A 20,254-nucleotide genomic window follows, 5' to 3' on the forward strand; every position below is an offset into this window, starting at 1 on the left:
TTGAAAAATCATGGTTTTTAAATTGATCTCATGATATTGGGGGAGAGGGGGAGTAAGGGCAGACTCATGGTTTATGAATGCCGGGGTTGACAATACTATAGAGGAAAAATGGGGGGAGATGGGTCCATCAGTCAGTGCCTCCAAAATAACCAGAAGGGGAAGCAGACCTCATTGTCACTCCAGAGTGTGGTTCTTGATAATGGACCTGCTAGCTGGCTTTCTGAAAACATTGAAAGAGAGTGGCTATCTGGTTGGTGGCAGAAGTGAGTGGGGGAGGGGAGAAGGATAATAGACCACTGCACTTCAACCTTCCTCAAGAACATCTGGGATTGTCAATACTTGATGTGGGAGGATGCTGGTGGCAGGAAGAGATGTTGTGGAAGGCTGGTGAGTGAGGGTCTTTGAAATACCTGGTTCTGACCAAAATATCGTATTTGAAGTCATTCTTGTATTATCCACCTGGTCAGAACTGGGAATCTTGTAGAAATGTCTGCATTGAGAATTTGAGTTGATTGATTTTTTGCCTTATTTATATAGCAGCTTGCCATTATAGGAAAGAGAGGAGGGGAGTTTCTGTGAATAACTTTTGCCTTGCTTTAATTACTTATGCAGCCTGAGAAGGGGCCCGGCAGTCTCAGTGCTGAAACAACTCTCAGAGAGGGAGAGAAGCTGTTTTGTTCCTTAGTAACAAAGGCTGTTTAAGGAGCTTTCTGGCACAGAAGATGCCTCACCCTTCCGTCCTCTCCATGTGCTTCAAAACAATTTGCATATATTATATACAGTATGTGCAAATATGTTTACACTCTAGATTGAAATATGGTGTCCCATTCATGTATCATCTGGAGATAAAATGGAGCTCAGGTGAAGAAGAGGTGCAATGAAGAGCATCTGAAGCTGAGCAACAGGAAACTTAAAGGCCCTTGAAAAAGAGATTCATTTCTCATCATCATGCAGAATTGTTATGATGTGGTGGTATTTGTCAAGCAAAAGCAGCAGATGATGTTAAAAATAAGAGCAGGCTTTGGTTGCCTAAACAAAAGACTGACATAAATATCCCAGATAACACCAGATTTGGTTATACAGTCTCAGGATATGTTACACCCACATCACTGACACTCACAAGTTGGGAGTTTACACCCTTTTTACTAGCAATAACTGGAGCTGCTGCGTTTTTGTCTTCCTAGTCACCACCATCACTTCCTTATCACCACCTGGAAATACCTCTGGCCAGAAAGAAGAGAGATGCATGTCTCCACCCAGAAAGGCAATGGCTGAGAGCGGGTGCCCTTGCTGGATCACTGAGGGGAAATACAGATGTAGTTGCTCTGAACCATGATAGTAAATATTATAGCTCCTTTATATTTTAGCTCCTGGTATGCTCTTTCCTTTTTTGTGGTCACCCCCCACCCCCCAGAATAATAATAATAATAATAAATAATTCAGAATAGTCTAAATCTCATAAATGAAACTGAGTAAAGCCCTCTTAAAGTGGCAGTCTGAAACCTCATAATGACAACACACAAGTTGATACATCATTAGGTGAAATGGCTGAACATTATTTTAGTATGACTATTTTAGACTGCAAAGAATAGTTAAAGGTTTTACAGGCTCTTGGTAAATTGTAGCAGGGAACAAAGACATTGGAGTGCTTGCAAATCCATGTTCAGTTTTTAGTGTCCCAAATTATTATTTTTTATAAATTGCCATTATCCTTATCTAACATTCTTCTAATTGGCTCAGAAAATGAATCATGCATTTGCCTGGCTCAGTTGAGGATATTATACTTTAGCCACTCCGATTTATTCATGGTTTGACAGGGAGTCTTCTCCATGGGACTATCAGAAAAACACTTTCAGCAGAAATCTCCCTTTGTGATGTTAGTCATGCTGCTCAATGACCAATCTTTCTGTAATGCTAGCCACTCAGCAGACCCTAATCCATGGATCATTTTTGGTACCATTAGCCACAAACAAGATGATTGTTTTGTGGGAGCAGATGGTTGCTGGTGAGCAGTTGTTCTATCCAGACTAACATGGCTACCCCTCTGATACTATTCCAGGATGGTGATTCTATGGAAGACCGGCTATCTGACAAGTAACCACTTCATGTTTTCTCTTTTTAGTTACACCAGCCATTGAATATCTTTGGCAGTCCAAGCCACTAAGGCATACCACGGAATACCTTCAATGCCAGTGGTCTACAATTGCAGCTGTAGTTGGATGGAATGTCTATCACATAAAGCCATTTTGCCCCCCTCATGCAGAACAAAGTGGCTGTATTGTTGCCGGAAGTGGAAAGTGGGGAATTCCTGTTGCATAGTGGACTCTTGCAGACATAAACCTGGTGAAGGCAGTGTAGCTGCTTCCTTTGCTAGCCTCCTCTGCCTCCTTCTAGTGTAAGCAGAGAGGGATGTAGCAGAGCTCCTCTATGCCTACCCACCACTGGTATAAAGGCCCTGATTGACCTTTTGCCAGTCAGATAAGTTAGAGCAGGTCCAGCCTGTCTGGTCTGAATGGAATTCAGCTGCAGGGGAGAATCTATTCTGTCACCTTTAACTAACCAGCTTCTAGCAGTGACTCGTCCAGCAGCGGCATCTGACAGGGGTTGCTATCTGCTTTTTTGGTGAAATTCTATCCCCACTAATTTCAACGGGGTCACTATTTCACCCTATAAATAATTCAGCAAGTCGTTGATAGTATGAGCCTCCTAATTAAGACTGCTTCTCAGTCAGTATTTGACGCTGTTGGCCAATGGATAGGAGTGTGCGCCATAGATGCACTGAATCACCAATTAATGGTGAATGTCCATGGCACAGTCTTCTGTGTTACAAATAAGACTCTTTCCCCATTGGTGAAATTAGAAACTTAGGTTTTATTATACTAACAGAGGCAGCGTTCTTGAAGAACTACAGTTACTAGAAAGTAACCTTTCTTTCTTTTGAACATATTTCCTGTCATTTCCTGGAAATGTTGCAGTTGCTCCTACTTACTGACGTCTTTCTTCTGGGGAATATATTCTTTTTTCTGGAAAGACACAGATTTTTAAATTTAAGAAAAACTTTAACAATTTCGCTATATAAATTTATTAGCATGAAACTGTTGTAGGAGCAGCAATGATCTGTATGCTCTGTATAATCTATATGTTCAAAGGTCTGTTACACCTTCCCCTACCCCCTTGTCTCCTCTCACTCTTTGAATACTTGTGAAGTGGTTTTCCCCCTCCCACTCCCACCTGAAATGCTTGTGGGATGAATGGGCTGCTTGAGCAGCTGGAAGATTAGAAGAGCTCTCAGGTAGACAAGGTGTCTGGGACTCTGATTAGGCAGCAATCACATGCCCAATGCATGGACACTGCCCTAGGTGGAGCATGACCAACCAGATGCAGCCAAGTCATTTCTAGTCACAGGCCATGAGGTACTTAAAAGGGAAGGGGCCATATGCTTGGCAGTGCACTCACAAGATTGTACCTCCTGTGAAGGCCCTTCACCTGGACCTCCTGGCCAGTGGTTCGCTGTGTTGCATTTTGTCATGCCTTGGGAAGACTTACCTTCATCACACTGTCCATTGCTGTGCTGTGGGACACTTACCTTAAAGGATCCTGACATCTCCAGTGCCATGCCTGTCCTGGGAGCGTGAGTATGCGAGTGTGAGTGTAACCTCCTCCCTCACCCCTTCTTTTGAGCTTAGCAATCAGTATAATAAATGTGGTGCTTTCTTCCAAACTCTGGTGGGTCATTAGTCCTCCCTAAGCTTACTAGCTGACCCAATTTTAGGTTACATAAACAACACTGTATACATTGTATTGTATTCTGTAGAAATTTGAGTGGATGCACAAATATCTAACCATCCAGCAACTTTAGCCTCCATATTTATTTTTTATTCTTTTAAAACACTTGTCTTTACAGTCTCCAGGTGCATTTTCACTTTAAAAGCTCAAGCTAATAATATCTCCACATGGGCAATAATAGCCAACAATTTACAGGTCATTTTATAATAGCAGCACTGCTCATTCTTATATACAATCTTAAATATCTCCCCCAGCCCAACCTCTCCCCACACAGAACTCAATAAACAAATGGGCCTTATGCCATGCCCTGAATCAACATATTTAGGTTCCGTTGCAAAAGTAGAAAGAATGGGTTCCAGGTATTGTTGGCCAAATTGCCTCAGCTTATCTCAACCGCTGTGGTAGGGCAGAGAGTGAAGAGGTCTGTAAGGTAGCCAAAAAATATCTGCCACAACATTCTTCTTGAACTTATTTAGTTTAAAATAATGAGGTTTTACAAACATGTTGTTTTAGGTACTTGGAATGTTCAAACTATACCGTTCCAATTTCACTTGTGATCTAACATATATGGAAGGCAGAACCCACATGCTAACCACCAGTCCTTTTATCTCCTTATGTTACATTTTTGAAAGTGGTACATAGGACTATAAAAGAAAATGACTATTATTTCATTATTTTCTGTGCTTCATGAAAAATATTTTCTTTAATGTATGTTTCATTAAGAAACTAAAGTGAGCAGAAATTATGCCTGGTCCAGAGACTCCTGTCCAAACTTGTATATTTTTTTCATTATCATTCCCAAGGAGCAAGGTTTTAACAATGCACATAATGCAGTAGTACTGAATAGAAGTATGAAAAAATGTAGTCTAATGGCCAACATTTTCAAAAGCTCCTAAGTCCCATTTTCCAAAGTGATTTAGGCACTTGAATTCCTTTCAATGAGTCTTTGGCTCCTAAATGCCTAAGGCACTTTTGCAAATGACCACAACACATTAAATCTGGGGAATCACTGACTTGTAGCAAAGCTATTTAGTTTGCTCCCAATGGAAATTACGCACGCTTGTTCCATGTAGAATGCAAATTGGGGAGTAGTTTATTGAAGACATCTGGTCAAGTGGTTTGGGGGACACTTAATTGTTGATATTGTTTTAAAACTCACCTTAAAAACATGGGAAATTGTAAATTGGGGTGGGTGAGTTGGTTAGTGTAAGTCTGAACTGACCCAAACTTTCGTCTGTACCAGAACTGGAAATAAACCTTTTCTGAGGTTTCAAAAAGTTTGTTTAGCATTTTGAATCATTATCTTTTTTTTCATGCAGTTCTTGGTTCTGGCTGGGAGCAGAAACAGAAGATCTGAAATACCACAAATCTCATGGTACTTCTGACCTGAACAGAAATTTGAAAGTAGTAGTAATCTTGCAAGACTGCATTCTCATGAATTTCACACTCCAGTTTGCCAAATCAAATAGATAGATACAAACAGGCATTCCAAAATATAAATGATTACCTGAAACAAATCTCTCAATATTTTGAAGTTTATCCTCTCTGCTGCTCTCTTTAGCAGTAGCTACAAGAAAATTATACCCATCAACCCATTAAAATATATAAAAGGGAGAATTCAATGAATTTTTACTACGTCTCATTCTTTGCCAAAGGTTGGTCAGAGTGAGAAGAAATTACCATTAACTATGCTATGCAGTTACACTTTCTGCATAATTATTAAACTATCCTGACAATTATTTCAGGTGTCACAAGATCATTATTGTGTGTCATAATGTGATGTTGCATTGTAATGTCATTGTGTTACTGTTGCATCATAACAAAATGTGTCACTATATCATTGCCACATTATATCACAACAATCTGACACAGTGGGCCAAATGGAGTTGCACTCATTAACACCAGATCTGAGTTTGGCTATTTTGAAGTTAAAAAGAGTTTTGCCATTGATTCAGAAGCAGTTACTAAGTTTGTCCTCCAGGACAAACTGTTAAAAGTGAATCATAGCCTCATCTCTTTAAAAAATGTATGAAATACTCCCAGCGTAGCCCTTCAGAAGCAAGCAGATGCAGCTTTTAAGGTTCATGTCAGAGTAATAATGGGAATCTTAACAACAGTGAAAGAAACTCCTGAAGGTGTTAAACCTAATTAAACATATCAAGAGTGGCCATCTACTAAAAACAGTCTGAACTCTCTGTTATTCTGCACCTGTCAATATTTTAGTGCTAAATACTAAGACTAGACTGTTCTGGTTTAATTCAGACTTACAAATGTCTATGTGTATGGTTTTTATTTGTGAGAAATAACCCTTACAGATAAAATATTGCCAGTGTAGACATCCATAACACCATTATATTGGACCTGATTATACTCAGAGTTTTGCCATTTTATTCCGTGGGAGCAGAATTAAGCCTCTGATCAAGAAAGTGAATGTATTTTTTATTTTGAGTGAACACATATATTTAGAAAGGACAAGTAATCAGTTGTCAGTGTTAAAGACAATGACCCTACACTGAGTACAAGCTTGTTTTCACTAGGAAATCTTAACGTGTTTAAATACAGTTCTACGGAGACAAGTTAGCAGATATAATGCTAACCATGACTGAATTGTCAGTATAGATGTGGGTGAGTCATGTTTGGTGTTGTGCCATCTAATTGTGGGTCAACCCTGGTTGTGTGTAAACATAGGGGACCAGATCCTCAGCTGATGTAAATTTGTCTTAGCGTCACTGAAGTCAGTTTATACCACCTGAAGATCTGGCCCAAGATTTCCTAGTGAAGACAAGGCCTCTAAAAGAAATACTGAAAATGATAGATTTTTAAAATATAGAAGTAGTGGTTTATTTTGAGCAGCCTAAGGGTCCAGGCCTTCAGAGATGAAACAAATCTGGACACAACCAAAATTTAATTTTCATCTTGGAAGCTGTCAGGTGCATATTTAGTACTAAGTGTGAAACAAAAGTGATAAAAGTCCCCTCCTAAATCCAAACTAATCTAGAAGGATTCTCTAAGCATTTCATCCACTGAGACTGATTATCATCAGTAATTGATGATTCTCCAAGCTAGACTTTAACATAGTGAGCACTGAAGCTTACTGCACTGTATATTTAATATTTTGTAATAATATTTAATATTAATATTGTGTTGCTTTTGTTCATGTGTTAACCTTAGAATAAAATAGAACAACAACAAAAGCTGCAAACAGTTGCCTGTGTGGAAATCAGATTACAGTTTATGGCACAAAATGCTATAGATAGTGAAGTTCTGATTAAGATTTAAATGCAAATTAGATATAGTGATTTAAAAACTGACCTATGGTACAGAAATATACAAGGCTCTTTTTTCATTTCAGTGCACGTACAAAGACTATTATATGCAATGAAAATCAGGCAAGAGAAATTTTCCTATTCCCAGAAGAAGTAGCAATTTACTTGAATCAAAAATTTATAATAATCTACAAAATTGTTTATTTTATAATTTAGGGCTCTATTCCTGGCAAAATGACTTAGGCAGTCAGATCAGGTTCTGCTTCTGTCGGCAGGGTTGCTGGATTTTCTGGAAGCAGAATCAACATGCAGTTCAAAAAGAAATATAACATCTTTTTATTTTGATTTAAGGTGATAGAATTCAAGTTCTGTTTGGGCAAGTGCACTTTGCAATTTCTCTTTCTCTCGCTCTCTCTCGCTCTCTCTGTACATGTATGTATGTATGTATTTATGTTTTTAAATGTTCATTGTAACCATTACATTGGATGATAGGAGGCCTGAAAACTGACCAATTTCCAATTAAAATATTGATAGTAATGGGCCAAGTTGTGGCCCATGCTTAGTTTGATCAGGACATGCAAGAATAAAAGACAGACACAAATATGGTTTGGGGCAGCAGGCTGCCATTTTATTAACTTAGTTCCCTTCCCCATTGTTATCTTCCCAACCCCTCTCACATATCAGGCATTTAATTGGGTCCAGTGCAGGGTTAGAGGGCACCTATCATAAAACCAAAAAGAGTTGATCCTCTTAACCCTAAGCCCTAGGACTCAACTCACTTCTGAATCCTCTTGCCATCCCCTACTCACCCCCATAAGGAGTGTAGAAGTTATCCAGGATACCTCTATCTGCAAAGACTTCAGATCTCCCCTGTCTCTTACAAGCAGAAAGTCAACAAGCAAAATCCAGGGTCTCATTTACCTCTGGGAGCTAGCCCTTTTAGCCTTTTTGCTTTATTTAGCACGGGACACAAGTTACAACAAACTAAACATGGATGTAGAAGTGCTTTACAGCAATATTCTACATGAGCATGGACTACAAGCTGTCAGGAACTGTATCCCTGATGAGGCCACAGCATGCCCTGTGGCTGAGCTTTGTGACTTTGTCCTCACCCACAACCATTTAAGATTTGGGGACAACTTATACCTTCAAGTCAGTGGCACTGCTATGGGTACCCGCATGGCCCCACAGTATGCCAACATTTTTATGGCTGACTTAGAACAACGCTTCCTCAGCTCTCGTCCCCTAGCGCCCCTCCTCTACTTGTGCTACATTGATGACATCTTCATCATATGGACCCATGGAAAGGAGGCCCTTGAAGAATTCCACCTGGATTTCAACAATTTCCACCTATCATCAACATTAGCCTGGACCAGTCCACACAAGAGATCCACTTCCTGGACACTACAGTGCAAATAAGTGAAGGTCACACAAACAGCACCCTATACCGGAAACCTACTGACCGCTGTACTTACCTACATGCCTCCAGCTTCCATCCAGGACACATCACACAATCCATTGTCTACAGCCAAACCCTAAGATACAACCGAATTTGCTCCAATCCCTCAGACAGAGACAAACACCTACAAGATCTTTATCAAGCATTCTTAAAACTACAATACCCACCTGGGGAAGTGAGGAAACAGATTGACAGAGCGAGACGGGTACCTACTACAGGACAGGCCCAGCAAGGAAAATAACAGAACACCACTGGCCATCACATACAGCCCCCAGCTAAAACCTCTCCAGCACATTGTCAACAATCTACAACCTATCCTGGAAAATGATCCCTCACTCTCACAGACCTTTGGGAGTCAGGCCAGTCCTCACTTACAGACAACTCCCCAACCTGAAGCAAATACTCACCAGCAGCTACACACCACACCACAGAAACACCAACCCAGGAACCAATCCCTGTAGCGAACCTCATTGCCTACTCTGTCCCCATATCTACTCTAGCGACACCATTAGAGGACCCAACCACATCAGCCACACCATCAAGGGCTCATTCACCTGCATGTCTACTAATGTTATATATGCCATCATGTGCCAGCAATGCCCCTCTGCCATGTATATTGGCCAAACCGGACAGTCCCTATATAAAAGAATAAATGGACACAAATCGGACATCAGGAATGGTAACATACAAAAGCCAGTAGGAGAACACTTCAATCTCCCTGGACAGTCTATAACAGATTTAAAAGTAACTATTCTTGAACAAAAAAACTTCAGAAACAGACTTCAAAGAGAAACAGCAGAACTAAAATTCATTTGCAAATTTAACACCATTAATCTGAGCTTGAATAGGGACTGGGAGTGGCTGGCTCATTACAAAAGCAGCTTTACCTCTCCTGGAATTGACACCTCCTTATCTATTATTGGGAGTGGACTACATCCACCCTGATTGAATTGGCCCTGACAACACTGGTTCTCCACTTGTGAGGTAACTCCCTTCTCTTCATGTGTCATTATATAATGCCTGCATCTGTAACTTTCACTCCATGCATCTGAAGAAGTGAGTTTTTTTACTCATGAAAGCTTATGCCCAAATAAATCTGTTAGTCTTTAAGGTGCCACCAGGCTCCTTGTTGTTTTTGTGGATACAGACTAACATGGCTACCCCCGAGATTATTCTATACAGTAAATCAAGCATGTCATAAGGCATAGGATTTACCATAGCGGATCAGATCACCACTCCCTTAAATCTAGCATCCTGTGTAGGAGAATGATGAATCCCAACACCTCAGTTAGTGCACATTGCCAGTTGTGTAGTTGTGTACCTGGTAGGGGATTTGTTCGTATCTGTTATTCCCTGAAGCATATGAAATATGATCTTAGCATGTATAACTCAACTTAGAATTGTCAAACATTTATTAAATTCCAGGTACAGTATTTAATTCTCTGACTTTCTGTAGCAGTGAACACCACAATCTGATGCAAAGATGTGGGCCTGTGTTGGAATTTGCCTGTCTGGGTTGTAAGAGCACTCTGGAAACTGGGGCTGGAGCCATCTGAGAGAGACTTTAAATCAAAAACCTTTTCCTCTTCTAAGCTCATTGGCAGGATTCAAGAATAAAAGAATAAAGAATAAATGGAAAGAATAAAGAATAAATGTTTGGGAAGTAAAGGTAGCTGAAGCTCCCGGTCACCAGACAACCAGGTTATTTTCTGCATCAGGCAGGAAGCGGAAACTGGAAAACAGAATGAGGACAAGGTGACCCTGATCAAATTATAAGGAGTCTATGCATCAGAAGCTTAAGTGAAAAGGTTGGTTCTTTATTTGTCACTGTGGTGTATGGAAAATGTGTGTTAAAATTACAAGCTATCACTTCAAGTATAATGAGTGTCCTAGTCCTGCTTTTAGGCAAAAGGGCTCTGTAGATGAGCATGAATCTGGGACTTCAGTAGTTAATTTGTGAAGAGCCAGCCTAGAGTCAGGTGGGTTGAATTGTACCTCTCTGCTTTAAGGAGCAACAATCTACTTCAGGAGTCGGCAACCTCTGGCACATGGCTCACCAGGTAAGCACCCTGGTGGACCGGGCCAGTTTGTTTACCTGCTGCATCCGCAGGTTCAGCTGATCGCGGCTCCCACTGGCCACGGTTCGCTGCTCCAGGCTAATGGGGATGGCGGGAAGCCACGGCCAGCACATCCCTCGGCCCGCACTGCTTCCCATAGCCCCCCATTGGCGGCGAACCACGGCCAGTGGGAGCCACAGTCAGCAAACCTGCAGATGCGGCTGGTAAACAAACTGGCCTGGCCCACCATGGTGCTTACCCTGGCGAGCCGCGTGCCAGAGGTTGCTGACCCCGGACCTACTTGGTCTCTCTCTGGTTTTGGTTCCTGTGTGTTAGAGTTGTGGATTTTAAGAAATAAAGTAATGTTATGTTGAAACCTTCCAGCAGGAGTATTTTATGGTTTTTATCTAACTTCTCTGTTTGTATGCCATAGAACATAAGCTACCTGATAAAGGAAACACTTTCGTTCAGACCAAGTTTGTTCCTGAGAGAAGAATCTGGAAAGCTAGCATGTGGGCCTAGAAAAGTCATCCTGTGATATGTGGTAGTAGACTTGGGATCTAGAATTCCCTCCTTGTAAAGAGGGACCATGGAGGAGGTTCTGCACCTGATGACACAACAGCAAGCTCTTGCTCAGGAGCAACATAAGCAATGGCAGGTCATATTGATCCAGCAACTCATGTAGCAACAGCAACAACATGAGGCCTAAATGGCAGCAAATACATCAGCAGCAGCAGCCACTTCAGGACCCACTGACAGCATGCCCATCTCCACTCAAATGTAGGAGGTGGAGGGTAGTCTAGCATTGAAGTTTACAAGTTGTGTCTTGGCTATGACCTTAAAGCATATCATTGTTGTTGGGGAATAGCAATGGCAGCTACCTGGAAAAGAATATCCAAAACCATTCACGTAAATCCTTTTCTCATTGAGGAAGGTCAGGGTGCATGTTAGACCCTTGGCAAGAATTAAGAAAGGAACAGAATTTCTGTTAAATACGCCATGTTAGACTGACAGAGGTAACAAAGGAGGCCAGTTTCTCTCTTTGTCCCTCTGCTGTTTCCTAATGTGATCTGTTATATGATCTTGACACTCAAGGCCAGGATGTTGGATGAAACAATGGAGTATGTGATATTTGACCTGTCCTTCATTCTTCCAAGAGAAGAGTGTGAGAATAGGACAGAAGAAGACCAATTCTGCTCTCGTTGAAATCTCTGTCAAAACAACCAATTGACTTCTATGAAAGCAGGATGTTGCACAGTGGGTAAGAGTATAGACAGTACCATACTGGAAAATATGCTTTCTGCTACCACAGTATCACTGGTCTTATTGTCCCGCTATCTCCAAGTGCTCCAGCCCCTCCATGTAAGCTATTGGGTAGGGGCAGTATTTGTAGTCAGTACTCAAGACTACACTGCCAGCTGCTCGATCAGGCATGTTGGATGCTGACGAGAATCCCATTGGGGGGACACAGGAATTGTTGGCTCCATTGGTAATGTCATTTTTATAATTTAGTTTTCTGGTGTGAGAGTACTGTCACCTCCCCTTACATACCACACAGAATTAGGAGAGGGGGTTTCCCCACCCTACCTAAGCAAAATAGATTTGGGATGTCTTCTCATGATGGGTAAGACAGTTAGTGAGACAGTGGGATGATGCAGATATAAGATGTGGGATGACACTTCCACTTAGCAAGAGAGTCACTGAGCCTTTGAAGCTGGGGGTGTTCCAGGATGGATATGATAGCAGCAGCAGCACAGCTGCTCTTGGCACAATGTGTATGCATGTGGTACTGTCGTGGCAGAGCTGAGACAGTGGTGCTGGATGTGGATAGTTTTTACTTTTGATTTGTTCTAAAGTATTTACTATTCATTTCAAGAGAAACCCCTTGTTCTCAAATGACAACAGCTTCTTCTTGATTCTGTGAGGGGAGAAGACTGAAGGATTATTGTGAGAATGAAATGTAGTAATGGACTTGCATAAAGAAGCTTGCATTTCCTATCTGACTATATTACGTTTTCCTTTAGCATGTGTTAGGAAGCAACACTCTGGCTATGATGAGCCCTGACATATATGAAACTTTACTTTTATTTATGATTAATATTTTAACCAAGCTTCTAGCTGTTATTAATTTGATTACATTTGATTTATTCAATGTTTATAATGGGTTGGAAAGCTGAGAAGTGCTATATTGTAGTCAAACAGTAGTTTGCACTATTGTGGTGTCCTTATTCCCATTAACTTTAACAGAAGTTATGCCTGACTAAGGATGTCAGGAATTGGCCCATTACTATTATGATTTACTAAAAGGAGAAGTGGTATTGTGATGTCTCATTTGATACTATTGCATTGCACTATATGCTTATCAACCACAATGTATAACAAACCATGGTCTGATATAATGATGGAGTAGAACAGTGAGTCAAAGAAATTGGATGTCATTCCTTACACAGAAATGTAAGGGGCAGTGTGACAGAGTGTATCAACCCCACACTGGCAATGCAGGGGTTAACCAACTGGTTTTTGGGCCCAGGAGGCCATGGCCCCTAACCCTTGCTGGGCACATCCCCGGGGAGGGAGCATATAAAAAGAAGCAGCTCAGCTCAGTCTGGGCTGGCTGAGGAGGAGAGTGAACGTGCGCTATGGTCTCTTAGTGAGAAGCCGATGGGACTCCAGATCACCAAGGCTGAACACGCTGTGCAATGGGATCCCAATCAGCTGCGGTACTGAATGGGACCTTAAGCCACTACCGACAGAGGAAACACCCAAGACAGAACTAAAGGTAGGAAGCAACCCAGGGAATGCTTTCAGGGACACAGAAACCTGAACACTGGGGCTGGGGGGCATGAGGAGGGCTCCAGGGAGGCACGGCGCGGCCCTGTCCGGCTCTGGCTGAGTGGCTCCCCCTGGCCCTGGCCTGGCCCCAGCTGAGCGCCCCAGCCCAGTCCGAGCCAAGCACCCCCGGCTCGGGCCCCGCAGCACCGGTCCTGGCCGAGCGGCTCCAGCCCAGCACCGGTCCCAGGCCTGGCCGAGCGCCTCCGGCCCGGCCCGGGGAGTCGGGCCCCGCGGTGCTGGTCTTGGTCCCAGCCGAGCGGCCCCGGCCCCGGCCCCAGGCAGTGCGGTAAGGGAGCAGGCAGCAGGGAGGGGGTGTTGGAAGAGGGCAGGGGAGTTTGGTGGGTTGTGGGGGGGGTGGATAGGGGTTGGGGCAGTCAGAGGGCAGGGAACAGGGGGATTGAATCGGGGCAAGGGTCCCGGGAGGGCAGTCAGGAAGGAGCAGGGGTTGGATGAGGTGGGGGGGCAGTCAAGGACAGAGAGAAGGGGTGGTTGGATGGGGCAGGGGTCCCGGGGGGCATCAGGAATGAGAGGAGGGGTTGGGTGGGGTGGCAGGGGGCAGTCAGGGGACAGGGATGGAGGGTGGATGGGTCAGGGGTCCCAGGGGGGGCGTCAAGGAGCATGGGGGTTGGATGGGGCACGACCCCCGGGGGGTCACGACCCCCTTGTTGCCGGCCCAAAAGGCCTGAGGCAGCAAACAGTGGTTCGTTGCCCAGTGTACCTCACTTCCAATAGACACACCAGGGTGGAGAAGCAGTCAAAAGTTTATTTGAGTTCTCAAATAACAGGATGCTCGGAGACACACACGTCTCAAATCAAGCACACAGACATAAGCTGTGTGTCTCTTCTTATACATGACTTCAACTAGGCATCCTCATTACCCCCCACTGTTCTCCTCCCCCCTTTACTCCCCTCCTATATAGTAGACATATTGTATAGCTGGCAATTACATCAAACAGATTAAATCATTCTTGACAACAAACAATTCATCTTATTAGTAACTTTTCAAGGCTGTTAGGTTGGTTTACTTCTTGATTTATTACTTTGCCTCCCCTCCCCTTCTCCTCTTTCTAAACTAAACACAAGTAGGGCCCCTTTTTACTATCTCCTGCTGCCAGTGTTGCACTGATAAGGAACAGTTACACATTCCATTCTCAATTCTGACTTGCAAGGTTAATCAGAGTCCAACATGGAAATGGTTTGGACAAGCTTAGCATGAACCCTGATTCATTCAGGCCTGGTACAGAAAGGCTTCATTAATACTGTGTTTTTTCCACCCTCCTGTGTTACCTAGGGTTATGCTTAATGACACCAACACCCTCATGGGGTCAGGAGGAGGTAACCTGTTGTTAATGTTTTGGCAGCTCATCACTGCCTAGTTCCAGCCCAAGTGAAAGTGGAACCTAGGTACTAACCCACTACCTCAGCCAGGTAAGCTAGCCTGAGTTTAACACCACTCTAAACCCTAGGTGAAAGGTTTTGCTTTGTGGATGACGGGGGGGAAGGGTTAAGGCTAAAACCTGGGTAAGAGCTTGGGATAACTGTGCAGTGTACACATACCTGTAGCCCTGATCAAGCATATGGGGAGTGACCACACCAGCCTCCACAGATGTTTTAAGTATGAGTTAATTGGTAATGGAGATAAACAAAATCTAGTGTAGATCTATAGTCTAATAAAAAGTCTACTGAAGAAAAGCCCAAACAGTTTAAAGTCTCAGTATAAAATGGATAACAAGTGGATACAACAACAGATGGGGGACCATACAAGGTAACAGTGAGATTATTCTAGTAAGTGTAATAAGCAGTAGTAACAGCACACTGATTGCCTTGCCATTGTTGAGTTTTTTGAAGGCATCAGAGATGAGTTTTAAGGGTAGATTTGAAGGAGGATAATGTAGTGGCATTGCAGATTTGTATGGGGAGCTCCTCTCATGCATAAGGTGTGGCAAAGGATAAAGCACAGAGATGCTTCTGGGAAAATGTGACTAATGGGCAATAAAGGGTGGCATTGTTGGCAAAGTCAGGAATAATGCATGGACAGCAGGACAAGAGATGATATCTAGGGTGGGGCTAGATCATGAAGGGTCTTAGAAGTGAAGATAAGTATTTTCTGTTTCATGTAGTGGAAAGGAGGAGCTAATGGAGCTAAGATAGTCAAAGCAACAAGCTAGGAAGATGACCTTTGCAGTAGCATTTATAATGGATTTTAGGGGGCATGACTGCATTTGTCAAGGCCATAAAGGAGGTCACTGCAGTTGCTTATCTAGATTATTCCTGGATAATTCAAGAAAGAAAAACCCTCTAAATTGATAACAGCTTTCTGTGAAATTGCCCTAATATTAACTTTTTACCCAGCTACATTTTGCTACTAATTCTAAGCTGAGACTGATCTGACCGTGGCAGAACTCAGGAAGATGGAGAAGAAAGGTGGTGTGTTCTTCTGGATTTTGGAGGTGGACAATGATCTATCTGATCAGTAGCATGAGTTACAGCAGCCTTGGGGTTCTGATGGTTTTGCTGTCCCTCTATGCCAGTGTAAAATGCAAGCAATGCGCCTAAAATCAAGCTCAAGCAATTCAATCTGCCTGTCACATACTAATGATAAGGTAGCCTTTGCAATTTTCAAATACTGTATTTCCTTTTTCACCACACCTGTATTTGCTGTAACAAGCTCAGGTATGAACTGGAGATGGGCTATTATGAATACAATACAATTTAAATATTACAATGCATAGTTTGTACAGCTATCTCACAGTGCTGAGCTGTTACAGCAATGAAAGTGTTATAATAAGCTGCAGTTGAGAGCATGAGGTAGACCAGACATTGAGTTGGAAGTAGCAAGCACCTGTGTTTAAAATTGGTTGATACCAGAAGGCCTGACTATACTCATTCCCTGTTTGGGGACAATATGTTATGTCATGGTACATGTATTGTCTTGCCAGTGCAGACATGCTTACTTGTTAGGCAAGCGGTGGGCAAACTTTTTGGACCAATGGCCACACCTGGGTGGGGAAATTGTATGCAGGGCCATGAATGTAGGGCTAGGGCAAGGGGTTGGGGTGCAGGAGGGGTGCAGGGTGCAGCAGGGGGCTCAAGGTGCAGGGGATTGGAGTGCAGGGTGCAGGAGGGGTTCAGAGTGTGGGCTGCAGCCTGGTGCTGCTTACCTCAAGCGCCTCCGGGCTGGCAGTGGCACACAGCATGTCCGGCAGTGGCTCCTGGGGGTGGGGAAACTGCATCTGAAACTGACTTGGAATAAAGACCAGAACCTCTTTTATGCAGCTGACTGAAAGTGAGAGGGGACGGGCAAAGGAACTGTTTGTTTCCCATCCCCCAATCCTTGGGCTGCTTCTGTATTTAAGGCCTGACCCAACTGTCATTAAAATCTTCCACTGATTTGAATGGGAATTGGATTAGACCCCTACCTGATCTCCAGGATAGTTTAGAGCAGAGTATATAAATGATGTTATCTGCCAATTACTTCTCTCTGGACCATTTTAGCCACAAGGGATTGCTGTAGCACACAAATGATCTGGCCATGCAGTCTTTTCTTCCAGAACATCTCCTCTACCCAGTGTCCAGTAGTTTAGAGACAACTACAAAAGGTGTCTGAACAATTAACAAGGTGATAAAAATGCAAAAAGCCACAAAACCTTATCTACCTGTTTTTTTGGCAGGGTACTGTGATATATCTCAACTTTAGTAAGGCTTCTTATACTGTGTCACATGACCTTCTCATAAGCAAATTTGGGAAATACAGCCTAGACAAATGTACTATAAGGTGGGTGCACAACTGGTTTTCAGTGGTTCACAGTTAAGCTGGAAGGGCATATTGAGTGGGGTCCCACAGGGATTTGTCCTGGGTCCAGTTCTATTCAATACCTTCATAAATAATTTGGATATAATGGCATAGATAGTACAGTTATAAAATCTGTGGCCAATACCAAGCTGGGAGGGGTTGCAAGTGCTTTGGAGGATGTGATATAATTCAAAATGATCTTGACAAACTGGAGAAATGGTATGAAATAAATAGGATGAAATTCAGTAAGGACAAATGCAAAGTACTACACAGAAAGGAATAATCAATTGCACAAATACAAGATGAGAAATGACTGCCTAAGAAAGAGTACTTCTGAAAAGGATCTGGGAATTATAGTGGATCACAAACTAAATTAGAGAGACAAGGTGGGTGAGGTAATATCTTTTATTGGACTAACTTTTGTTGGTGAAAAACAAACTTTCAAGCTTCCACAGAGCTCTTCAGCAAGACATGACATGTAATACTTCCACTTCTAGTCAGTGCTGATAAGGCCTCAACTGGAATACTGTGTCCAGTTCTAGGCACCACACTTTGGGAAAGATGTGACAAATTGGAGAAAGTCCAGAGAAGACAAACCAAAATGTTTTAAGGTACAAAAAACATGATTTAAGAGGAAAGATTGAAAAAATTGGGTTTGTTTAATCTGGAGAAGAGAAGCCTGAGCAGTGACATTTTAACAGTCTTCAAGTATATAAATGTTTGTTATAAAGAGGAGGGTGATAAATTGTTTTCCTTATCCACTGAGGACAGGACAAGAAGCAATGGGCTTAAATTGGAGTAAGGAAAATTTAGGTTAGACGAGGGGTCGGCAACCTCTGGCACGCGGCTCGCCAGGGTAAGTACCCTGGCGGGCCGGGCCAGTTTGTTTACCTGTCACATCGGCAGGTTCGGCGGACCGCAGCTCCCACTGGCTGCAGTTCGCCGTCCCAGGCCAATGGGGACGGCGGGAAGCGCCGCGAGCCGAGGGATGTGCTGGCTGTGGCTTCCCACTGCCCCCATTGGCCTGGGACAGCGAACCGTGGCCAGTGGGAGCCACAATCAGCCGAACCTGCTGACGCGGCAGATAAACAAACTGGCCCGGCCCGCCAGGGTGCTTACCCTGGTGAGCTGTGTGCCAGAGGTTGCCGACCTCTGGGTTAGACATTAGGAAAAACTCCCTAACTGTAAGGGTAGTTAAGCACTGGAACAAATTACCTAGGGAGATGTGGAATCTCCCTCATTAGAGGTTTTTAAGAACAAGTCAGGCTAACACCTGTCAGGAGTGGTCTCTAGACAATAGTTAGTCCTGCCTCAGTGCAGGGAACTGGACTAGATGACTTATCAAGGTCCCTTCCAGTCCTACATTTCTATGATTCTATGATTCAACATTAGCGAGCCCATCAGTGCAAGCCAGCTGTGGTTAGGTTTGTTTGTTTTTTGTAAAGGCTAATATATTAATGCGGCACCAATCCATTTTCAGTGCACCTAACATCTTGCAGGACCATGCAGGATAGTATTAACATGAAAAGATCAGCCTGATGTTACTCTAGCAGAGAAACCACCATTTAGTATTGCCAACCCAAAGTGTTATAAAAACGTGAGTCAGGCCCCCGTAAATCATGAGATTTTTAAAAAATAATAAATCTGGGGTTCTTTTTATTAGCCTTCTACTTTTTGAGACTTTTTCAGGTTTTTTTCCCCAGACATGAGGACTAGAATTTTTTTTTTAAGGAACGCTGAGATTTTGTGTGACTCCAGGAGCTAGGTGTTTAAGAAAAACATCAAATATCCCATGACTCGAGATAACATTTGCAAGAGTTGGTAATATATGATTATACTGAGTATATGGATTTTTTAGTATTTTAGAGTTTGATCCTGGAAAGACTTATTGCCAGACATAGGACCCAAGACCGTAACTGAATTCATTCATGTGCAAGGATCAATTTCTTATTATTGGGCATTGACATATTTGCTTCAGTGGGACTACATACAATTGTAAGTGTTTGCTGGATCAGATTCTTAGGACTAACCTACATTACCACCACCAGTAAATTGTCACTGGTAGAAGCATATTGGCGGTAAAAATGCCTAATTGTTGGCTGCAGTACAACAGTCACGGTTGCTACCACTGGTGATTTCACCTGTATTGTCGGTTAGTGAAGATACATAAAAGTACTTAACATGAATAAGGATGCTTTCCCACATCAGCGCCTTAATGAGATGAAAATTCTTAGAGTTTGTTAAAATGCAATACTATTATTAATTTTATTTATTTTATAAATGTTATTAATGCGTATTGCATGTTAATGAACCCAGTCATCATTTACCCTGCAAATATGCAAAGGAATGTCTAACATGAATTACATTTGAAAAATATAAACCAATAAACAAAGTGAAAAATATAGTGCTAATATTTTTAAAAGGAAGAACTACATTTTTTTTCTTTTTCTAGACAAGCTTTCCAGTATTTTTTATAAAACTTTTTCTGTTCCTCTTTAGGGAATATGGTGTGATACAATTTTCTTAATTTTGGGACACACTTTAATAAACACCAGCAGAGAGTATGGGCCTTGATGTTACTTGCTTTTACCAGTTTCAGTGGTTTTAATGTTCTGTTTTATGTGAGCCACTGATTTTAAATAAACATTACATACAAAATTATTATTTTAAGCAAATTGTTTCCATATTTTACTATTGCAAAAGCATCAGAGGGTAAAATGTTATCCTGTTAAAGCATTTTGCTGTAAGCTGTCTCCAGACAAAGAACAGTAGTAGCAAAGTATGACCTATGACTCCCTAACAATTATCACCAGAGTGAGCTGTTAATTTTGAAAGCTGTTCATATTATTTATATACTAACTTCAATCAATGGCAATATAAGAAAAACACTCTGCTGGAATTACTACACTTTAAAAAAAACAGTTGATTTTGGCCAATTTATCCTTTAAATTATTCCTTTTAAACTTCCATTCCCCTCAATGAGGCATTGATTTAAATAGAACAATGTAAATGATGCCATTATAGAAGAATGGCCATCTAAAAAAGAAGTTAGGACCTATGC

The sequence above is a fragment of the Mauremys mutica genome, unplaced genomic scaffold (assembly GCF_020497125.1).
Source record: "Mauremys mutica isolate MM-2020 ecotype Southern unplaced genomic scaffold, ASM2049712v1 Super-Scaffold_100393, whole genome shotgun sequence".
Lineage (NCBI taxonomy): Eukaryota > Metazoa > Chordata > Testudines > Geoemydidae > Mauremys > Mauremys mutica.